Below are 22,620 nucleotides of genomic sequence, written 5' to 3' on the forward strand. Positions count from 1 at the left end.
GACTTATAAAGTGAGTTCTGTTGCAACCTAAAAAGTCATTTAAGATTGTGTGTGTGCGTGTGTGTCTGTGTGTGTGTGTGTGTGTGTGTGTGTCTAGGGAGAACTTTGAAGTGCTCTTTGGGACATTTCATGGGGCATGAGATTGGGGACTTAGGGGAAAATTGTGTCAGGTTTATGAGTATGTAAATTGGAAACGTTTTCAATATAATTTAAAAAAATTGTCCCCATAAAGGATATTATCTGGCATAATGTACTTTCAATACATTATAACATTTTAATATCAGAAACTATGTTGATTCACAGTAGCAAAACATCAAGGGTATTCAAGTAGCTGGAAATCCTAGTCATTGAATGGAGCATACCAATGTAACCTGTGAACTCCCCACTAGAGGGGAATAACTATTCATTACTAAGTAATTCCAAAGATGAAGATTCCTTCTCCTTTTTGGCATGTTTTCTTCCTCCCTCCCTCCCATCCTTCCTCCCTCCCCCCTTTCTTTCTTTCCTTCCTCTGTCCTTCCCTTCCTTTCTTCCTTCCATCCTTCCTCTTGCTCTATTAGGTGTTTTTTTTGTTTTTTTTTTTTTGTTTTTTTTTATTGATTTGGGACTTTTGATGCCTTATCCTAACAAAAGCCCTTGAGTCTCCAAGCCCAGTGGGTTCCCTCTTCCATGTCATGCAACAGTTTTATGTTTTTTCTTTTTTCTTTTGGTGTTTCCACAAATTCTCTTTAGAGTTTCATCATCAGGAACAACAGTCCTCCATCTCCAGTCTCTTTCTTATCAAATTAGCTAAATCTGCAGCAAGGTAAGTCTTTTGAATGTAACACTTTAATTCTGGTTGCAAAACTCTTCATTTCTTTCATTTCCTAGAGGGTAAACTCTTAAATTCTTAGCATGCTATTTGGACCTTCTACAGTCCAGCCAATCCCTCTTCTTTTTTGCTCTTCTCTGACATTTATTGTTAGCTAGTCAATCTAGATTTGGGGCTCTGACAAGCCCTGCATTATCTTATTTCCCTTCCTTTCTTCATACTAACCTCTTCTGCCTAAATGTATTTGCTCTCATTTCAAAAAGTCCGTCTAGGCGCAGATGAGGAGCTCCCTTTTCTATGCAGTTGCCTCAGTTCATTCTTGATAAATGTAATCTCTCTCTCCTGTGAAAGTACATGAGCCACTGTGCTTACCAATGGAACATACCATGCCTTGTTGTACTGTATACAGACATCTTCAATTATTATTTAACTAACTTATGTTTATAGCTTGTTTGCCCAATATGATGACATCCTTTATTTTTTTAGCTTAATTATCCATTTATGTATGTATGTATTGATTTTTTTTTAAGGAATGATAATGGATTATGAGGAAAATAAGAAAAGATGAAATTAAGGTAGAGAAAAAGAAAATTAATCATACAGATTTCATCTGTGTTCAGTAGAATTAGGAGATATTTAAGAGCCAATCAAAAGTAGACCTAAATGCTTTTCAAAGCTTACCTGGGTGATGGCAAGGGACAGAAGACGTAGGTATTGCAATATCAGTACTCTGAGGAATTATTCTATTATTTAACCAAATTAGATAAATGAGAGATGAATTAGAAATTATAATAGGCTAAAAATATCTACCAAATAGGAACTGTTCATTAATAAGTGTTTATCTTTCCTAGTACCACTAAATTCCAAGCACAAATGCTATTATGGTAAATTAGGTATGGGAAGAAATAGCTGTTGGCTTGAATTTTTTTTTTAAAGATTTAATTTATTTATTTGACAGAGAAAGATCACAAGTAGGCAGAGAGGCAGGCAGAGAGAGTGGGAGGTAGGCTCCCTGCTAAGCAGAGAGCCCGATGTAGGACTTGATCCCAGGACCCTGAGATCATGACCTGAGCTGAAGGCAGTGGCTTAACCCACTCAGCCACCCAGGTGCCCTGGCTTGAATTTTTGAGAAGTTTTGTTGAGGTCTTATATGGGCCTTGAAGGATCACAGAGATTACAAATCATGGAGAGATGGTGTCAAGAAAGTCTTGGAGAGTGGCAGGCAAAAAGTGGAGAATAAAACAGCACAGAACTTCATAGAAATTCTAAGAAATCTCTGTTCTCTTTAAGAAGATATTAAACTAGAATTTAGTACTTGGCTTATGTCATAACCTGCTCACGATAAGAGGAAATCTTTTAAAATTAAATCTTCTAAGGCTAGCTCTTACAGATGTGGAAAAAATGTTAACAGAATGATCTTTTAAACTTCTTCTTGGTTAAATTTGCCTATTTGTAGCCAGTATTGAAAGGAAGAAGGAAAGAAAGACAGTCAGACCTTGAAGAAAGAGAGAGAAATAAATAGAAAGAGATCTTTTCTCATTATGACTTAGGGTAAATGATCTATCTCATTGTTCTCTTTTCCAAAAAGTGGTGACCCGGAAGTATAAAAAGGTACCTCTTAATGTAACATGTTTTGCAGGATTTGGGTACATGCATAAAATGAAAAAGGAAGTCTGTGGCTTTGTGAATCATGTTTATACCAATCTTGATTTTAATGATACCACATGAATTAATGTAAAAGTGACAAGAGAACTCTACCCATATAAAGATTTCTATCCCAGTCCTCTGGACAGAACTTTCTCCCATTAAATGGACTTACTTTGTTATTAAAACCTTGCATTTTTTAATGAGTTGTTATTATCGACAACCAGGAAATTGAATTCAAAATAACATCACTTTTGAAATAGAAAAACATTTTAACAAGGATCTATACTAGTTTCCACTACGTAATGTCATCTACAAACAGTGGAAAATAGGTTGGGGACTTGAATTTAAATTAACTCTTTTTATATGCAAGTAACTAGTCAAGAGAGACCAATGCCATACAGGCCAGGAGTTATAACAAGGGAAATTATTCTTCTGGAAAATTTAACACCTGGAAAATAGATTCTACTAAATAAAAAATATTTTATAGGAGAAATAAAAGCTTAACCAACATTGTGATGATTCCAATTGGAGAAAGGATAGTATGTTGTCTTTCTACACCTTCTGAGAGCAGAAAATTTCAGAGAATATTTATTGAGAGGGAAAGGACTCAGAACTTTTCACACTAATTAGACACAAACCCAGATTAATATTAAAATATTTCCCCAAAGCAGTCTGTGGTTTGACATACCAATTAAGCTGTAGCTTTTTCCAGATATCCTACCCACATACATTATTGAAAAATTAAACCTAAAACAGGTAAAAATGATTCAAGAATTATTCAATAATCATTATATGCAATGTTGATAAAAACTGTATATTTTCTAAGAATGTCTGTTTCTCAAAATTGTCATATTGTTACATTTCACTTTCATTTATAAAATTAGATTTAGTTAGGCAGGAATTTGAGGTTATAAGCATTCACATAAACTTTGTTCATTTAAGTATAAGGCCAGGAGCTTATTAACAAGGAGCAGTGTCTTCAGAAATCGTGGTTAGAAAGTAGGCAACAATGACACCAAGAAATGGAGACTTTAAGGAGCTCAGGTTGAGTTGTTTGTAATGTCTGTGGACAAAGCCTTCGTTCTCACCTTTCCACAGATTGGCATTCTTTGCTTTGCTGATAGTGAATTCCAATGAAATAGTTGTGTCAACCTTGGAAATTTTTCATCTCTCTTCCCAAGGACGGCCCAGGCTGGTGAGAACCATTTAACCACTATGTCAAGCTTTCCAGGGAGAAGATCTTACTGGCTGCTCTCCTTTCAAGGGTGTACCATCGTTCAATCAACGATGTTCAAATTTGGCTGCTGGAGACACGTTCTACTGGATGTTGTAGGCAATAGCAAAAAGGCATTTTGAGCTAAGCCAACATCACCTGTGGTGTCTCTGGGCATTGCAAACTGAAAAATAAATAAATAAATAAATAAATAACAAGACTCAAGCATTTGCCTGACAAAGACCCCACAGTTGGTGGTAAGAGATTAATTTTCATCTAATGAATTAACATTTCTAGTATAAATTTAGCTGTAAGATTCCTCTTTCTCAATGAAATAAATATTTAAAATTGGACCTGACCTGAGATCAATTCTTATTCCCATTTTCTGTTACCCAAAGGGTTGATATTTTGACTTATTATGTGAGATGTCTTAGGAATTTTTTTTTTCTCCTCTCTTGTCTTACTCCTTTGTGTATATGTGTATGTGCTGTGTGGTTGAGGAGGAGGGACACAGTAGTACCGGATGAAATTTATCACCGAAATAATCTTTACGTGGCATTATTAACATCGGACCTGGTAGGGGTGTTCTTATTACCACTATGTAATTCAATTTCTTTGGATGTTAGTATGAATCTGGACTTTGTATCCTCAAAATGGTATTTCAAAACACAAGTTTGAATAGCTCACTCTTTATTTAAGAGAGAGAGAGAGATGTTGGCAGCAGTTTAAACTTCCAAATCCTAAAGATGTGACTTTGAAGAAGCTCCCTACTGAAAAACACGATTTGCAGGATTTTAGAGTATCTAGTAAGTCCTCTCTGCTTCCCCCCCCCGCCCCCCCCGCTTTCTAAAGGGAAGCATGATTCCGTATTTCTTCAGCAGTTCTGCTTCTATGGGTATTGTAGTTTTCAGAAAGGAAACATAAGAACGGAGATTAAATACAGTTTTTGAATCTTTGGATTGTGAAAGATTATTGCAAATGATTATTCTGTCAAGTGGCAAGTACTTCCGAAAGGACACAGCAGACAGGAGAAGATTCATTTGGAACGTCATTCATTCACCCTTTCCCCTTGGGTCACAAGGTGTTTAAATAATTTTGTAGAGGAAGTAGGAAACAGCTGTGGTAAAATTGTGGATTTTATGTCTTTCACTCTTGGCTGTGTCGCTGCCAAAATGAAACCATTAATAAGATTGAGACTAGGTGAGGTTAAAATGTGCAAACCTGAGCTCCTTCTTTGGGGGAGGCCTATAATGGGCTGCTTTTCTCTTCCATTGTTCCCACAGAATACTGAGGGTAAATGAGTTAAGCATTTTTTTTTTTTTTAAGCTTAATTCTTTGTTGGAGTCATAATTGAACGAGGCAAAGAGAAGAACCTAGTACAAGATCTGGCCAGCAGTTTATTTTCCACATGCTTATTCTCTTCACTAGGTGTAAATTGAAACCTTGTAAGATAATTTCAAAGCCTTTAGGCAGACAGGGTACAATAATTTTTTTACACCAAGAGGAGAGATTGTTCTGAATAACGTAATACATCTTAAAGTACTCTAGGGTTTAAGAACAGGACCAAGAAAATCTTATTCTGAAATGTCCTCAGATTGTTCTCTTAAACATCCAGATCTAGAAACTGAAATAAAATAGATACACACACACACACACACACACACACACGTATATATATAGTGTATATCAGTAGAGAAGTTCACAGCATGATAAAATGATTATTAATGTGAGGTTATAAAGAAGTGAGGTTCCAACTTCAAAAGAGCTTAGTTTAGCTGCCTGGAATCTTAAATCTTACTTCTGAAAACAACATCTAACACCTAATGGAACAAATATACCGGACAAACTTAAGTACAATTAGGCAGACTGCAAATAACAGCATTTTTAAAATAAATTATTTAATGACACCATAAACAAAATTCAGACCAATGCAAAAGTTGCAGAGTCATAGCATTTTTGCAGCAGTAAGAAATGTAGGGATTAAATCATCTCACTATTGAATATAAGGAAAGCAAAATTCAGAGAAGTTGATTTACTTAAGATCATACAGCTGGAACAGGACAGAGCAAAATTGGTATCCTGTTTCCACTTCAATTCCAGTGTTATTTCTACAAAGTCAGGTTAATCTTTGATGTCTGATACTCTCTCCTATGAGAGAGGTAATAATTCAAGGGGAAAGTAAATCATGTCTGTTACTATTAAGATTTAATAGGCGTAGAGAAAGGCTGATTCATTTCTCAAAATTACCATGTAGCTTTGTCAAACTCACAATGTATTTGGGCTTACACACAAAACAAAGTGTATTAGCAAGATCCAGGAAAACGGATATATTCTCCAAATGAGATTGCAACCTTTGTAACAATTCTTTTTGCCTCACTTTCTAATCATGACCAGTACTTAGAATTGAAATACTAATCTAGTAACTAGTTGTATTTGATTGAGTTTATTCAAAGAAGAAACACTCAGAGTGCTGTAATATGCTGTATAGATATTAATGCTACATGTAATGATACTATAACTGACCAAAAGAAAGATGGAAAAAAAAAAGAGAGAGAATTTCTACTAGAATCAGTTGGTTTGGAATTTATCCCACAAAAACTAACGTGCATTTTATCCCCTTCATTCCTTCTTCCTTGTAACACTTAGAAAATACGGCAAAAAATATATGTACAATCGTTATCTAAAGAAAGACACTGGGAATACAGCCTAAGAAAACTACCAAAAGTACATTTGCAAACATAAATCAACATAAGGCTTGTAAAAACACAAGAATAGGGCTGCATTCTTGGGCATCAAACCAGAGGGGGTGTTGGTTGCTTTAGAAACCATTTCTCCATTGTGTCTCTTGACTTACTAGTAACCCCAGTTATGCACTTTTTAAACATCAATAACTAAATGCACATGCTAATGTAATTTTTAAACACTGAACATAAAGTCAGGTAGTTGTACATAGCCTACGCTCATGGAAAGCAAAGAGAAGTGGTAGAGTATAGAAAACTAGCATCCATTAAGCACACATTAGAACCAAGGCATGTGGTCTTTACAAAACCCAGCTCAGACTTCTGTTTTACAGAGGAGGCTCAAAAAATTTGAATGTTTTTTCCGGGGTACATATAGCAGGAAGTAGCAAGATTCAAACCAAGGTTCATTCAAGTCTAAAGTACAAGGTCTTTTCACTACAGTGTTGTGAAGTGATACATTTTCTGGATCACTGATCTCTCTCTCTCTCTCTCTCTTTTATTCTGTGTGTGTGTCTTTTTGTGCAGGCTTGGAATAGTAAAGGGATATGTTGAAAAATAGTTATATACTCTAGATAAATTTATATTTAATAAGATTTCCTTCCCAGAATAATGGGATTAAGAAACCAACTATCCTCTATTTAACAAAAAGCAACCATAAAACTGGGAAAAACTGTCAAAAACAATCATTTCAGATGGCTAAAACTCTAGAAATCAACCAACATTGAACATCAATGTGAACTGTGTTTATTCACAAATGCTACTAAACTTGGGGTAAGAACAGCATGAGCCTGTGGTATTCTTGTCTAGGACGGATCCCATGACCTGATTCACTCTGTCCATGATAATCTACCCAGGGAAAGTCAGGCTGTCACCATCACTGCTAGTGAGCACACACAGGGTTTAGAACATTATTATCAAAGTGGTGTGATGATTAATTTCAGTGTCAGCTTGACTGGGTCACAGGATGTCCAGATATTTGGTTAAATATTATTTCTGGGTGTGTCCATGAGAATGTTTTGGGACAATATTAACATTTGAATCCATAGACTAAGTAAAGCAGATTGTCCTCCCCAACGTGGGTAGGAAATTTCCCAACCTGTTGAAAGCCTAAATAAAATGGAGGAAGGCAGAAGAAGAGAGAATTCTTTCTCTGCCTTACTGCTTGAGCTGGATGTTGGTCGTCTTGGGCTCTCAGACTAGGACTTAACCATTGGCACGCCTTTGGACCCTGACTGGAACTAACCACTGGATTTCCTCAGTCTCAGATGCTTGACTATGGGACTTCTCAATCTCCATAATCACACGATCATATATAAAAATGCAAGTATACCCATGCATTTTCATTTATGTGTGTTTATAGGTGTCTTCTTTTGGTTCTCTTTCTCTGAAGAACCCTGACTAACACAAGTGGCAATCCTGATAGGAGTAAAAAAAGAGGCCAGGAGCCTCTATTTGCTCAAATTTGCATAGCTAGGGATTAAACAAGAGTTCTTCTAGTAGGTGAGGCATACATGGGGGTTTGATAAGCTTTCTACATGTCTGGGGTTGGCCAGAAAATATGTGTGTGTACAGCAAAGATCAAAACAGACCTAAGCCACCACTCACATATCTCTGGGCTATCATGCCGGGGCATCGTCTCAAAGGAGACACAAGGAAGTTCCAAAGAAAGTTTAAAAAAAAAAAAAAAGTGACCTTAAAGCAGCCTGATTGAATATGCTTCCCAATTTACATATGGATCTGTCAACAGAGAGTAGAAGGACATTAAGCTTGATGTGTTTGAGAATAATTTCTAATCCTGGACTGAACAGTAAGTTATTCCTAGGAAATATGCCTAGGGAAGCAAACTTGAAGATAAGAACAGACTTGCAAATAAAAATAAAACAAAAAAACAACCATCCAGCAGAAACATCAATAGCTACACATTTGGGGGGAGTCATAGGTCATAGATTTAATGAAAAAAACAAAACAAAAACAAAAGCAAAAAACAAAACAAAACAACAACAACAATAACAATGAAACCAAAGCCAAAACAACTCTCAGGAGGGAAAAGTCAATATTGTCTGAACTATGCACTACTTCACACAAAAAAATATGTGAAGCAACAGGAAAATGTAACTCATACTCAGAGAAAAAGGGCAATCAACAGAAACTGTGTGTGAGTGTCCCCCAACCCCAATTTTGGATTTAGCAAGTAACTTCAAAAGAATCCAAATAGTTAAAGAATACCATATTGAAAGAATAAAAGAAAAGTATGATGACCAATGATGCAATGAACAGAAACTCATATTAAGGAGATGGCAATTGTAGAACAAAAACTAAGGGAGATTTTGGATTTAAAAAATAAAGTAATTAAAGTGAGAAGTTCACCTGACAGTTACAACAGAAGAGACATGTGGGCAGGGGGAAAAAAAATCTATAAAGTTGAAAATAGATCAATGGGAAAATAAATAGAACTTCAGAGACCTACGAAGCACTATCAAGCATACATGTGTGTGTAATGAGTGTCCCACAAGGAGAGAAGAGAGCGAAAGGGAAGAACTATTTGGAGAAATAATGGCCCCAAGTTTCCCAAATTTAATGAAAGCCAGTAACCTATAGATCTAAGAAGCTCAATACAACCAAGCTTCTTTTTCTTTCTTTCTTTAAATTGAAATTCCAAATTCTTATAAGCAATAGTTAAATAAGTCATTCAGTCATATACACCAGGCTTGTAATTGCTTATAAAATATGTATGTGGATATGTTGAATTGGATACTTAAAGTAAAAGAAATAGCTATTGGAGAAGCGGGATCATGGTACACATACTTGACTGTCTGTCTTCACTGGGCATCACAAACAGCTCCTTCTAAGGTTTCCCTGTAAGTGCAGAGGAGGAACTGAGGGCTACATTTTTTAGAATGTGCTCATGTATCTGATTCAGGGTTAAAGTGTAAAAAGGCAGTCATTGGAGACCAACGGGGAAGTCTGGAGAGAAAGATGGAATGTTTCAAGCAGAATGTGTGTTCCCTGAACTTTTGATAATTACCCACATTGGAATTTCAGATTGATATAAATCATTAGGAGATTCCCAGGGGTTCTTTTTTTGTTGTTTTTTTCCCTTTTTTTTAAAAAAATTCCCAAGGGCTCTTGAGTCTTTCAGACACTCCAGGCAAGATCCTGAGAATCCTGTTCTGGTGCTGAATCGTCTCTTTGGGTACTGATTTCCCTGACATTAACTTCCTTACCCCTTCACTAGTGATATAAACTCCTAATCCCAAATACTTAAACCATCCATAATTTGAGAAAAATATATTGGTGCTTCTATATTAACATGGTGTTGAGTTTTACATTCTATGTTCAAGTTGTTAGAATACCTTCATCACAATTTGGAGAATAACTACTACCTGACCCTCCAAATGACTGCTGATTCCTCTCTCTAGCTCACTGTGCAAATTTTGCTCAGAGGAGTTTTTTAAATTATTTAAATTAAGTTAAGTAAACATATAGTGTATTATTAATTTCAGGGGTAGAATTTAGTGATTCATCAGTTGCATAGACCGCCCAGTGCTCATTCTATCATGTGCCTCCTTAATGCCCATCACCCAGTCACCCCATCCCCTCACCGAGCTCCCCTCCAGCAACCCTCAGTTTATTTCCTAGAGTTCAGTCCCTCTCTGTTTTCATCTGAATCCTTCCTTCCCTTCCCCTATGTTGATCTGCTTTGTTTCTTAAATTCCACTTATGAGTGAAATCATATGGTATTCGTCTTTCTCTGACTTATTTGGCTTAGCGTAGTACCCTCTAGTTCCATCCACATCATTGCAAGTAGCAAGATTTTGTTCCTTTTGATGGCTGAGTAATATTCCATTAGATAGATAGATAGATAAATAGATATCACTTCTTTTTTTTTTTCCATTTATTTATTTTCAGAAAAACAGTATTCATTATTTTTTCACCACACCCAGTGCTCCATGCAAGCTGTGCCCTCTATAATACCCACCACCTGGTACCCAACCTCCTACCCCTCCGCCACTTCAAACCCCTCAGATTGTTTTTCAGAGTCCATAGTCTCTCATGGATCACTTCCCCTTCCAATTTACCCAAAAGCACATACCCTCCCCAATGTCCATAACCCTACCCCCCTTCTCCCAACCCCCCTCCCCCAGCAACCCACAGTTTGTTTCGTGAGATTAAGAGTCACTTATGGTTTGTCTCCCTCCATATCCCATCTTGTTTCATGGATTCTTCTCCTACCCACTTAAGCCCCCATGTTGCATCACCACTCCCTCATATCAGGGAGATCATATGATAGTTGTCTTTCTCCGCTTGACTTATTTCGCTAAGCATGATACGCTCTAGTTCCATCCATGTTGTCGCAAATGGCAAGATTTCGCTTCTTTATCAATTCATGTCATTGGATTCTGGACTCTTTCCATATTTTGGCTATTGCAGCAGACATTGTAGACATTGCTGCTATGAATAATTGGGGCACATGTGCCCCTTTAAATCAGTACTTTTGTATCCTTTGGGTAAATATCTAGTAGTGCAATTGCTGGGTTATAAGGTAGCTCTATTTGTAACTTTTTGAGGAACCTCCGTTCTGTTTTCCAGCATAGCTGTACCAGTTTGCATTCCCACCAACAGTGTAAGAGGGTTCCCCTTTTCTCTGCATCCTCACCAACATCTGTTGTTTCCTGAATTGTTAATTTGAGCCATTTGGTCAGAGGAGTTTTTTTGTTTATTTGTTTGTTTGTTTTGTTTTGTTTTTAAAACAGTGAATTGACCCAGAGTTGTTAATTTTGGACATGGCTGGGCTTGAATTGACCCAGAGTTGTTAATTTTGGACATGGCTGGACTAGATAACAGCAGCAGAAAATGCAAACATCTGAGTTCCATAAATGGTGACAGATTTCACAGCAAAACCTATAGTGAGCATTAAAGTTTGCTTCCTGGAGTATTTAAAAGTACTTTTAAATCTCTAATGTCCTCAATCTACAATCTCTTTTTCCCTGCTAACTCTTTATTAGAATGTAAATGAGGGAAAGGCAGAAAATAACCACATCTGTGACTGAACAGATAGATAGATAGATAGATAGATAAGCAACAGCCAGAATAAAGCCTCCAAAAGCATAACCAGCACATTGCCTGGTTACCTTAAGAGAAATGTCACTATTGCATTTTGTTGTTTAATGCTTTTGAATTATTAATGATTTCTAACAATTCCTTAACCATAAAGACTAGTCCTTTATCTTTTCAACACAATATGGCACAGATTGAGGACATGAAAGGGATTTTTAATGGACTCCAGGACAATGAAGAAGGATAAATTTGTTTAAAGCACTTGGATTTAGAGAAACCGGTCATTTTCTCTTAAGAGCTTTATTGACAGAAAAGCCAACATTCTCTTGTAGTGCTACTTTGGATGAGCATATTTTGAAAGTGTTTTCTCCCTCCTTTTAAATAGAATTTGTTTTCTGGAGCAGTTTTAGGTTCACAGCAAAATTGAAGGAAAAGTGAATGTCTACAACATCCTCCAATATCTATAACCCACCCCACCCCGAAAATGGACCCGACATTCCTGTATCTTTATCACTCAAATTCCATAGTTTATATTAAGGTTCAATCTTGGTGAACATCTGTTCAGCCAAAATGGTACATTTTATGGGTTTTATTTTTTAGCAAATGTAAATGTCACATATCCACCATTATAGGATCATACAGAATAGTTTCACTGTCCTTAAAATCCTCTGTGGTTAGGGTTCACCCCTACCATCCTCATCCCTCCCCAGGAGCCCCGATCTTTTGACTGTCTCCATAATTTTGGATTCCGTAGCTGGAATCACACAGTAATTAGTAATGTGCCCTTAAGATTCCTCCATGTCTTTTTAGGGTCCTAGAGCTCTTCTCTTTGGTTTTGCTGTTGTTTTTTAAGTGCTGAATAATATTCCATTGTTTGGATGGACCGAAATTTATCCATTCACGTCCTGCAGGACATCTTGGTTGTGTCCAAGCTTTGGCAATTAAGAATAAATCTGCTTATAAACCATCTGTGTGCAGGTTTTTGTGTGTATGTGTTTTCAACTCCTTTGCATAAATACCAAGCAATGTGATTGCTGGGTTGTTTGCTATGAGTATGTTTAGTTTTGTGAGACTGTCTTCCAAAGTGGCTCTACCATTTCCCTTCTCACCAGCCATAAATGAGATGCCTGCTGCTGTATATCCTCACCAGTATTTGGTTTTGCTAGTGTTCTGGAACTTGGCTGTTCTAAGAGGTGTGTGTAGTGGTATCTCAGAGCTGTTTTAATTTGCATTTCCCTAGTGACATACGACGCAGAGGATATTTTCGTATGCATATTTGCCAAGTGCGTATCTTCTTTAATGAGGTGGTTGTTCAGATCTTTGGCCCGTTCTTTAACTGAGTTATTTTCTTTTTCAGAATTCCTTTTATATTTTGAAGTGAATGTTTTTGACATAATTCCCAAAGATGTGATCTATGGCATAAGGAAATGCAGAAGGGTCACTGATAATGATTTTGGTGTGGTTCCCCACAAATACAAATACATGAGGTATTAATTCCTTCCAGAGGGAGAAGTACCACTATGCTAATGACATTGGCTTTTCCAAATGAAATATTATTGGAATAGGAGAAGTTGGGAAATGATCATTATGTAGGTTTAAATACACACGAAGCATGAAAAACGAATCTTAAAAGCTGCCAAAGTCTGTCACTTTTCTAACAGAGAATATGTTCAATTATAGAATCACTCTGTTCTCAACCATAGTTATATAAAACCAATAGATGATTATAGATAAGTAGGTAGAGTACTATAGGAAAGGCCTTCCTTCCCCCAGGAATTCAGAAATCCCGGTTATGGTGGTTTGGTTCTATGGAATTTGAAACCAGTTTGCTTTGTATCCTTGGTGATGGCTGACTGAAAGCCTTAAATTCTAACATTCTTACATGAGGAACAGCAGCTTCAACAGAAAAGAAACTACTTCCACAAATGATTTAAGAAAAAAAAAATAATGATAAGCAGAACAATGGCTATTCTGACTTGGTCCGCAGTTCACTTAAGGTCTCTGGGTCTTATCTTCTGGATCATAAATAACTCATGCTTCAAACTGTAGGAAAGTCGTATTAGCTCAATACCAGTTAAAAACAAGAAAGGGGACTATAAGAAAATCTATTTAAGTTCTTTCCTTAAAAAAAAGAAAAATGCTTGAAAAATATACTACAAAGATACCAGAAACTAGCATTAGGAACATTTAAAACCAGGCATTTTGACCACTTCCTCCAGAAATAGCACGGCCACGCATTTTGGAGGTCCTTTAATAAGTATTAAAGGGCTTTGCAAGAATTGCAAGAATAAGAATGACTTCTGTTAGGAGAATTGTATCAGGTATGAAGAGATAGAATGTTACCTCCCAAGCTCTAAATGATGTCAGTCAACCCCAGGCTGGTGCAAATTAATGAAATCAGTGTATATATATTTCTGGCACAGTGAAAATTAGTAAAGCCTTTTTTTTTTTTTTTCCTTGTAGGTCCCATTTCCTAAGGCAGGGCTTGAACTCATCATGACCATGTGACCACCTACTGAGTCAGCTAGGCTTACTGGTTTGGCCCAGTAAGAGAGCTACTAATTGCAGAGAAGTGAGATGGGGGAAATCAGAGGGGGAGTCGAACCATGAGAGACTGTGGACTCTGAGGAATTAAGTGAGGGTTTTGGAGGGAAGGGGGGTGGGAGGTTGGGTGAGCCTGGTGGTAGGTATTATGGAGGGCATGGATTGCATGGAGCACTGGGTGTGGTGCATAAACACTGAATTCTGGAACACTGAAAAGAAATTAAAAAAAAAATTTAAAAACAAACAAACAGGGTTATGGTAATTCAAAATCAACTTGGTATTGTCACTTTGGATTTGGCCATAAAGACTGGGGTTTTCTCACTGGTACCAGGGTGACTCAGTCAGTTAAGCTTCTGACTTTGCCTCGGGTCATGTTCTCAGGGTACCGGGATCAGGCCCGCAGTGAGCCCCGCACAGGGCTCCATGCTCAGTGGGAGTCTGCTTGTCCCTTTCTCTCAGCCTCTCCTTCTGCTCACACTCTCAAATAAATAAATAAAATCTTAAAAAGAAATAACCCTGAGGTTTTCTGTGGCAAAGCTGAGATCTAGAAAGAAGCACATGGCTACTCAAGACACAGAAATCTCCATTTATTAAGCTCGAAAAGGAAAAGAAAATTTCTCACCATTGGATTTTGACAAGGATAGAATACGTCCTAGAATTTTCAAGGTGGAGCCGAAAATCTTGCTTCCTCAATATTTTCTCTTCTTTCTTTCCTTTTTTTTTTGGGGGGGGTGGAGAGGGTGGGTGGCGGCAGTGAGCTAGGAGAAGTGGAGAGAGCACAAGGCAAGTCATTTCGCCTAACCTTCAGTTTCTGCTGCTGTAAAACAGAGGCAACAAAACTCCCTCCGCACGAACTTGTCATGAGAGCCAATTAACTAATAACTGTGAACTCCGTGCATGCGACGTCTAATCCAAGATAAAATGCCATTTGTGTTACTCATCAGGACACGCAAGTGAGAGACATAGAGAGAGAGAGAGAGTCAATACTTTGTACCTCTCTGACCATGCTCTTTCTGGACAACTGCCAAGACTATAAGCAAGTTTGTAGCCAAAGCATCCATCATGATGCTTTAAGGCATAGTAGGTTCCCTACCTGGTATGCAGCAGATGCTTTTCGGGTGTTTGGCACACACAGGGGTGCTATGCCATTTTTTGCATTTCTGCAGGACTCTTTCTACTCGCTGACAGTGATGTGCACACATCTGGTTGCTTTCAGCCCATTTCATGGATTCATTTGTATCTGTGCCCTTAGAATAGGCCTTCAAACCTGAAAGTCATGTGAGGTCTGTCTTCCTTCTTTCACAAGGTTCATGAGGTGGTGTTTTACCAATGTGTAACCTCCGCCGTTTTGCTGTTTCCTCAATCAGGAGAGGATGGTTTGACTTTCCTTCCAAATTCATCCCTAATTTGCTTTGAATGTCAATTATAAGAACCTCTGCAAAATGTTTTATTTTTTACAGTTTTTTTTTTTTTTTTTACTGTTTCTGGGTATCCGTTAAAGATAATCAGAAGACTTTGAAAACATTTAAGTTGATTACATCTTTTACTAAGTATATAAAATTGTTTAAGTGTCATGGATAATATATATGAAACAATTGATTGTCCTGCCTCCACCCCAATCTAGGTAGCTGATTTTCTTAGTCAACTACCAGCAGATTTCATTTTGGGAGCAGTAGAAAGGAAAACATAGTTCCAATTATTTAGCAAGTACTTGGGTGAAGAGTTTATGCTACCTGAGACCAAGGATACCTATGAATACTGAGCACTGATATTCTTAAAATATTTTTCAAATATGAAGACTGTTCCCATTTTATGGATCTTTGGCTGATTTTTTATTTAAGACACAAGTCCTCCTAATCAAGGGAAATGCTGGAGACACTGGCTGTGACGGGAGATCGTTACAGGATTTGTGTCCCCTATGTGCCCATGGTTCTTGCCCATGTCACTTCAAAGAATAAAGAGGTACACCAGACAGAGAGTGGCGGGCAGCAAGGCAGAGCTCATTGAGCAAGAGTACAAAGCTCTCTGAGTGGGTTGCCCTGGGAGTTTCTAGGTTTAGGGGTTTCTATGAGCACTTTTGTGAGCTTTCTTAAGCAATCATGGGGTGGTCATGTATCAGTCTGACTATTAGGTTAATGTCTACATGCTGATGGTCTTTTTTTGCTGACATCTGGGGGTTTCAGTCTTAACTGCCCCTTGCCCATGATATTGACAAACGCTTTCATTGTTAATTGTCTTATTTTAGGACATTTTTTCAGAAGTCATTTTTGTAAAGACTGCAAAGCAGAATGTCCCTCTTTAAGCTACAAAGCAGGATGTCAGTGCTGTTTGATCTTAGTGGTCCTGAATCTGTATTATCTTTTGGGAGCACTGATCCTGACTCCCTAACTGTCCAATTAGCTGCACTTGCACTGATGACTAGAGAACCTTCTTTAAGGTACAATGGCTGTCTTTAAAGCACTTATGTAAAACAAACAAACAAACAAACAAACAAAAAAAAACAAAAAACAAACACAAAAAAACCCACTTGTATGTTTGAGTTGAGATCTCAGTTAGTCTCCCCCTTTTTAAATTTTATTTTGTTTTCAAATGTTCCAAGATTCATTATTTATGCCCCACACCCAGTGCTTCTTGTAATATGTGCCCTCATTACCCACCACCAGGCTCAGCCATCCTTCCACCCCTCTCCTCTCCAAAGCCCTCAGCTGGTTTCTCAGAGTCCATAGTCTCTCATGCTTCATCTCCCCACTCCGATTTCCCCCCAATTCAATTTTCCTTTCCTTCTCCAAATGTCCTCCATGTTATTCCTTATGCTCCACAAGTAACTGGAACCATATGATAATCGAGTTTCTCTGCTTGACTTATTTCACTCAGCATAATCTCCTCTAGTCCCATCCGTGATGATACAAAAGTTGGGTATTCATCCTTTCTGATGGAGGCGTTATATTCCATTGTATATATGGATCATATCGTCTTTATCCATTCGTTTTTTGAAGGACATCTTGGCTCTTTCCACAGTTTGGTGATGGTGGCCGTTGCTGCTGTGAACATTGGGGTACATATGGCGCTTCTTTTCCCTACATCTATATCTTTGGGGTAAATATGCAGTATTGAAATTGCAGGGTCATAGGGTAGCTCTATTTTTAATTTCTTAAGGAATCTTGACACAGTTTTCCAACGTGGCTGTACCAACTTGCATTCCCACCAACAGTGTAAGAGGGTTCCCTTTTCTCCACATCCTCTCCAACACATGTTGTTTACTGTCTTGTTAATTTGGGCCATTCTAATTGGTGTAAGGTGGTATTTCAATGTGGTTTTCATTTGAATCCCCCTGATGGCTAATGATGAGGAACACTTTTTCATGTGTCTGTGGGCCAGAATAAACATTGTTGTAAGGTCTATACAGCCCAGAGCAATTTATACTTTCAATGCCATCCTAATCAAAATTCCAACACCAGCATTTTTCAAAGTGCTGGAACAAACCATCCTAAAATTTGTATGGAACCAGAAAAGACCCCAAATTGCTAAGGAAATGTTGAAAAAGAAAAAAAAACTGGGGGCATCATGTTGCCCGATTTCAAGATTTACTACAAAGCTGTGATCACCAAGACAGCATGGTACTGGCACAAAAACAGACACATAGACCAGTGGAACAGAGCAGAGAGCCCAGATATGGACCTGCAACTCTATGCTCAAATAATCTTCAATAAAGCAGGAAAAAATATCCAGTGGAAAAAAGAGTCTCTTTAATAAATGGTGCTGGGAAAATTGGACAGCTATGCATAGAAGAATGAAACTCGACCATTCTCTTACATTATACACAAAGATAAACCCAAGAAGAGAACCTTCTTTAGCATAACACAGTATTTCCATAGTTTTCTTTGATGAAGGGAGATAGACCTGTAACAATTGAGATTGAATCTCATATCACTCACTCAAGGTGAAATTTAACTTATTTAGATCCTTTAAAAAAAAAAGTTTTTATTTAGAGAGGAGAAGGGGGTTGAGGGAAACTGGAAGGGGAGGTGAACCATGAGAGACTATGGACTCTGAAAAACAATCGGAGCAGTTTGAAGGGGTGGGTGGTGGGTGGTTGGGGGAACCAGGTAGAGGGTACGGATTGCATGGAGCACTGGATGTGGTGCAAAAACAATGAATACTGTTATGCTGAAAATAAATTAAAAAAATTTAAAAAAGACTTTATTTATTTTGAGAGAGAGAGAGAGAGCACACAGGGGGAGGGGCACAGTGAGGGAGAGAGAGAATCTCAAGCAGACCCCATGCTGAGCACGAAGCCCAACTTGGGGCTCAGTCTCACAACTGTAGATCAAGACCTGAGCCAAAATCAAGAGTCAGATGCTTAACCCACTGAGCCACCCAGGTGCCCTAAGATCCTTTTTCTTTATTAAAGTGTGGCAGTGGTGAATTCAGCTTGACATATGCAGGAACTTAGGAATTGCAAAGCATCCTTATGTACCAGGTTCTAAGTCCAACCCACATGCTACAGACCATCCCACTGTGTGGAAATACAATTGTCTCTTGGAAGTCACTCCTGATTGGAGGGATACCCGTAGATGCTGATCAGATTAAGATGGAAAGAATGGTGGTTAATGCTTTGAAATCTCCAGACAGATTCAGAGTGGTCTGCATACAAATCAGGAAAGAGCTGAAGTAGACTTGCTAGAGCTTGCTGAAGAGATGAATTTCTCTGCTAATCCCAACAATCGTCATTTTATCTGTAGACTACGCATTCAGAATATTTCAGTATAAACAGCGATATGTGTATGTATACAAATTAACTGCAGTGTATTCTTTAGGGGCCTTCATTAGCATTTGAAGAACACTAAAAATATATCCTGGGCAATTTAAATGATCTTCAAGGGAACTACTTATATAATATTTGATCTCATTTTACATGATAATTTTAGAGCAAATGCACTGCATTTTCATGGACCATAGCTACATAGTACCTTTTAATACATTGCTATTACAAATAACATATATTGCATATAATCCATTTCATATAATAAATACACACATGACTTTGTTGCCTCGAACTTTTGAATATTTACTTATGTATTTATTTAACTATAGATTATGCTCTTTTTTGTGCTTTATTTATTTACATTTGTTTAATGTCAGGTAGCTGTTTTGGTTTATTCTGTATCACCCATAATCCCTGCTTGGGTTTCCGTATCTGATCTTCCTTTAGAATTTGAAACAATTTCTATTTTTTTTTTTTAAAGATTTTATTTATTTATTTGACAGAGAGATCACAAGTAGGCAGAGAGGCAGGCAGAGAGAGAGAGGAGGAAGCAGGCTCCCTGCTGAGCAGAGAGCCCGATGTGGGACTCGATCCCAGGACCCTGAGATCATGACCTGAGCCGAAGGCAGCGGCTCAACCCACTGAGCCACCCAGGCGCCCTGAAACAATTTCTTGATTATGACCTTGAAGTCTTCCCACCAAGTTGCCTTTTTTTTTCCCTGTTAAAATGCTCAGTTAGGGACCCTGATATCATTCTTTTACTCTGATATAAGAAGCATAGCCTAATGGATGCAAGTGTAGACTCCAGAATTAGCCCAACACAGCTTGAATCATGATGCTGTATTTATGGCTATGCGACCTTGAGGATATTATCTAACTTCCCTGTTTAGCACTATTCTTCACCTGTAAAACTGAATACTAATAGTATCTAGTTGTTGGGGATTATATGATATACTAAACACCTGAAACATAAGTATAAATGCAGAGTAAGTGCTTAAAACTTATCATCAATGGCAATAGTCATTTTAAAAGGATAGCCTTAGTTTTTTTCTCTTGACAATTGGTAGTAATATTGTTTTTCTTGCTAGATGATATGTTAAGAATTTTACTTAAATTCTCTGACCCAGTCTTCTCCGAAACACTGAAGAATGTACTAACACTGTCAACATTTTACAGATGAAAAAAACGGGTTTTAAGAGTTTGATACAGGATGTGTTCAAGTCGTATGAAGAGTAAGTGGCTGAAGGGAAATGGGCATAATTTCTTTATCAAAACAAAGCTAGAAAAAAATCAAACAAAATGTCGATATTGAAGGGCAAAGGTTCTTGAATAACTCTGAAATACAAATAAAACTAGAATGAAAACACGTGAGAAAAAAAATGGAGTAATGATTAAGTTAGCCAACACTCTGGGAAGATAATAATCAATTTTGTTCGTTATTACTTCTTCGTAGTTTACATTAGTGTAACTTAAGAAATAGTTTAGTGTCACCATGGGGGAAATTTTCTGATTTGTGGTTATATAGGTTATATTCTTGAATAGCTCCTATCATACAATTTTCTCAGAAATAACCAAAGAACTGTATATGTATTTCTTTATCTCTTGGCCAGTCCAGAACCAAGATTCCCAAGCAAAGCAAGTTTTACAAAGTGCTAGAACCACACAGTAAGTGTTCAACAAAGATGGGTTGAGTGATTGGTAATATAGCCACTCCAAATCTCTTTAGTAAGAATCTAAGCAACTTTTGAATCTTGAAATTCCAAACTCTCCAGTAGATTTAAAAAATCAGAGTTCTGTGATCTGCATGAGAAAGCCCAGGGATGTAAAGGTTAGTAGGTCATGAAGGAGAATGATGGAGAAATGTGTGACATAAAGTTCTGCATGTTAGAGATAATTCACAGAGCTCCCAGATAAGCTCCCCAAACCAGATTGCTTATTCTTCAGCAAGTGAACACTTTGACAGTTTCCAAGTAGGAAAATCAGAGGTTTTTGCCATTATCCTGTGCTTATAAACTGAGGAAAATTGATTTGGACCTACAATGCCCTTAGAATTCATTCTTTATCATTCAAAGTTAAGATGTGATGCAGAATTACAAATACAGTGATTTCGATTCCTCAATTTATTCTGCCAGGATACAAAAAACAAACAAACAAACAAAACCCCAAGACAACCCCAAACCCAAAACAAACAAAAAGTGCCTTAAGTGGCATGAAGAACTTCTCTCCATCCAGGCACAACTTGTTTTAAAGTATTCCCTGCTGTTCTTCAATCTGCTCTTTAATCTTTTGGAAAAGCAGTAAAAGAACTCAGTCCTTTGCTCCTGAAAACCTTCCCCGTCCCTGATGTCCCCTCGACATTGATAATAAGATTCAGCTATGAGGGAGCATTCTTAGGCAGTCTTTAATCATCTAGACTTACGATGCTCATTTATGGGAGGTCCTGGAATAGGCTTCAGTAGAGCACACAGGACATCGTGTTCTGTCTAAAAAGGCTTCAGTTACATGCTGGGGACATCAAAACAATCACCTGGTTTCCTTCAAAAGAGAAGTTCTCATGGTTAGGCGGCTGGGTCCACTGCTTGCTGGCACTCAATGCTGCACTTGCAACATTACAACTTTCAGGGTTCTAAGGATGAATTAAATACAAGACGGCATCCATGAGTCTGTCTTAAAACGAACATCTCCAATTTTCTGAGATTTCTGAAATATCAGAAACCTACCACACATCGTCTCCATGGGGGGAAAAAATTAAGTTCAATAAGTTCAATTAAATTCAGTATAGGTCTTGAGGCACAAGCCTATCCAACATAATATTGGGAGGAAGAGAGGAGGAATGTGGGAGTCCAATAGAGCCGATTACAATACGGACCTCACGAGGCTGACCAACTGTCCTTGTTTACCAGGGATTGAGTGTCCTGGCAAAGACCTAAGCAAACCAGGCAGAGTTTGGAGAGTCTCTCTGCACCACTTCTTTGGGCAAGCCATTTCATCCTTCAAGTAGAAACTATGATCTCATTTATTACATACATTATACGCAGATAGGGTATTTTCTTTGCTAGGGTGATTTTGAAGATTTTATGGGATCACACAGCTATTTATTAAGTGCTATGTGCCCGATCTTGTGGCAAGTATTTTATGTACTTGATTTTATTGAATCCTTGAAGTTCAACAAAGTGCAGCTAAGAGCAGCTTGGTTCTCTCTGCCTGAGTTTGAACTGTGGTTCCTCTGCTCACTAGCTATTTGAACTTTAATCTCTGAGACATGTTTCTCAGCTGTAAAATGGTAATAGTTTCAACTTCACAGAGTTACCGTTAGGACAATGTCTAGAACAGAGTAAGCAGGCATGGCCTCTACTTTTATGGCCCTTCCTTTCTCATGGTGGTAGACGGGGGTTGGGGGGAGGAATAAACCAAAATAATAATAATAATATTAATATTAAATGATTTTGGAATTCACAAGCATCTTGATAATAGAGTATTTTGTAATAGAAAACACCTCCTGAAGATGGGGCAGGGTCTACTTTATAGGGAGTTATACAGACAGAGTCTGTCTGGAGAAATAACATTTGGGCTGAATTTGAAAATGAGAAAGGAACCAGCCATGGGAAGAGGTACCAGCTCATGCCTGATGGAAGAAATGGCAAGTGCAAAAGGCCTGAGGCAAGAATAATTTTGCAGGTGCAGAGGAACGGAAGGGAGACTGGTAAGGCAAGAACATCAGCCAGAGATGGGAATGCCATGGCACCTGGGAGTAAATGGTTTGGTCACCAGCAGAAACACCAGTATTTAATGAGACAAACCAAAAGCAATCAAAGTTCTCTTCTGATCTCTCCCAGGCAAT

The sequence above is a fragment of the Neovison vison genome, chromosome 5, assembly GCF_020171115.1.
Source record: "Neovison vison isolate M4711 chromosome 5, ASM_NN_V1, whole genome shotgun sequence".
Taxonomy (NCBI): domain Eukaryota; kingdom Metazoa; phylum Chordata; class Mammalia; order Carnivora; family Mustelidae; genus Neogale; species Neogale vison.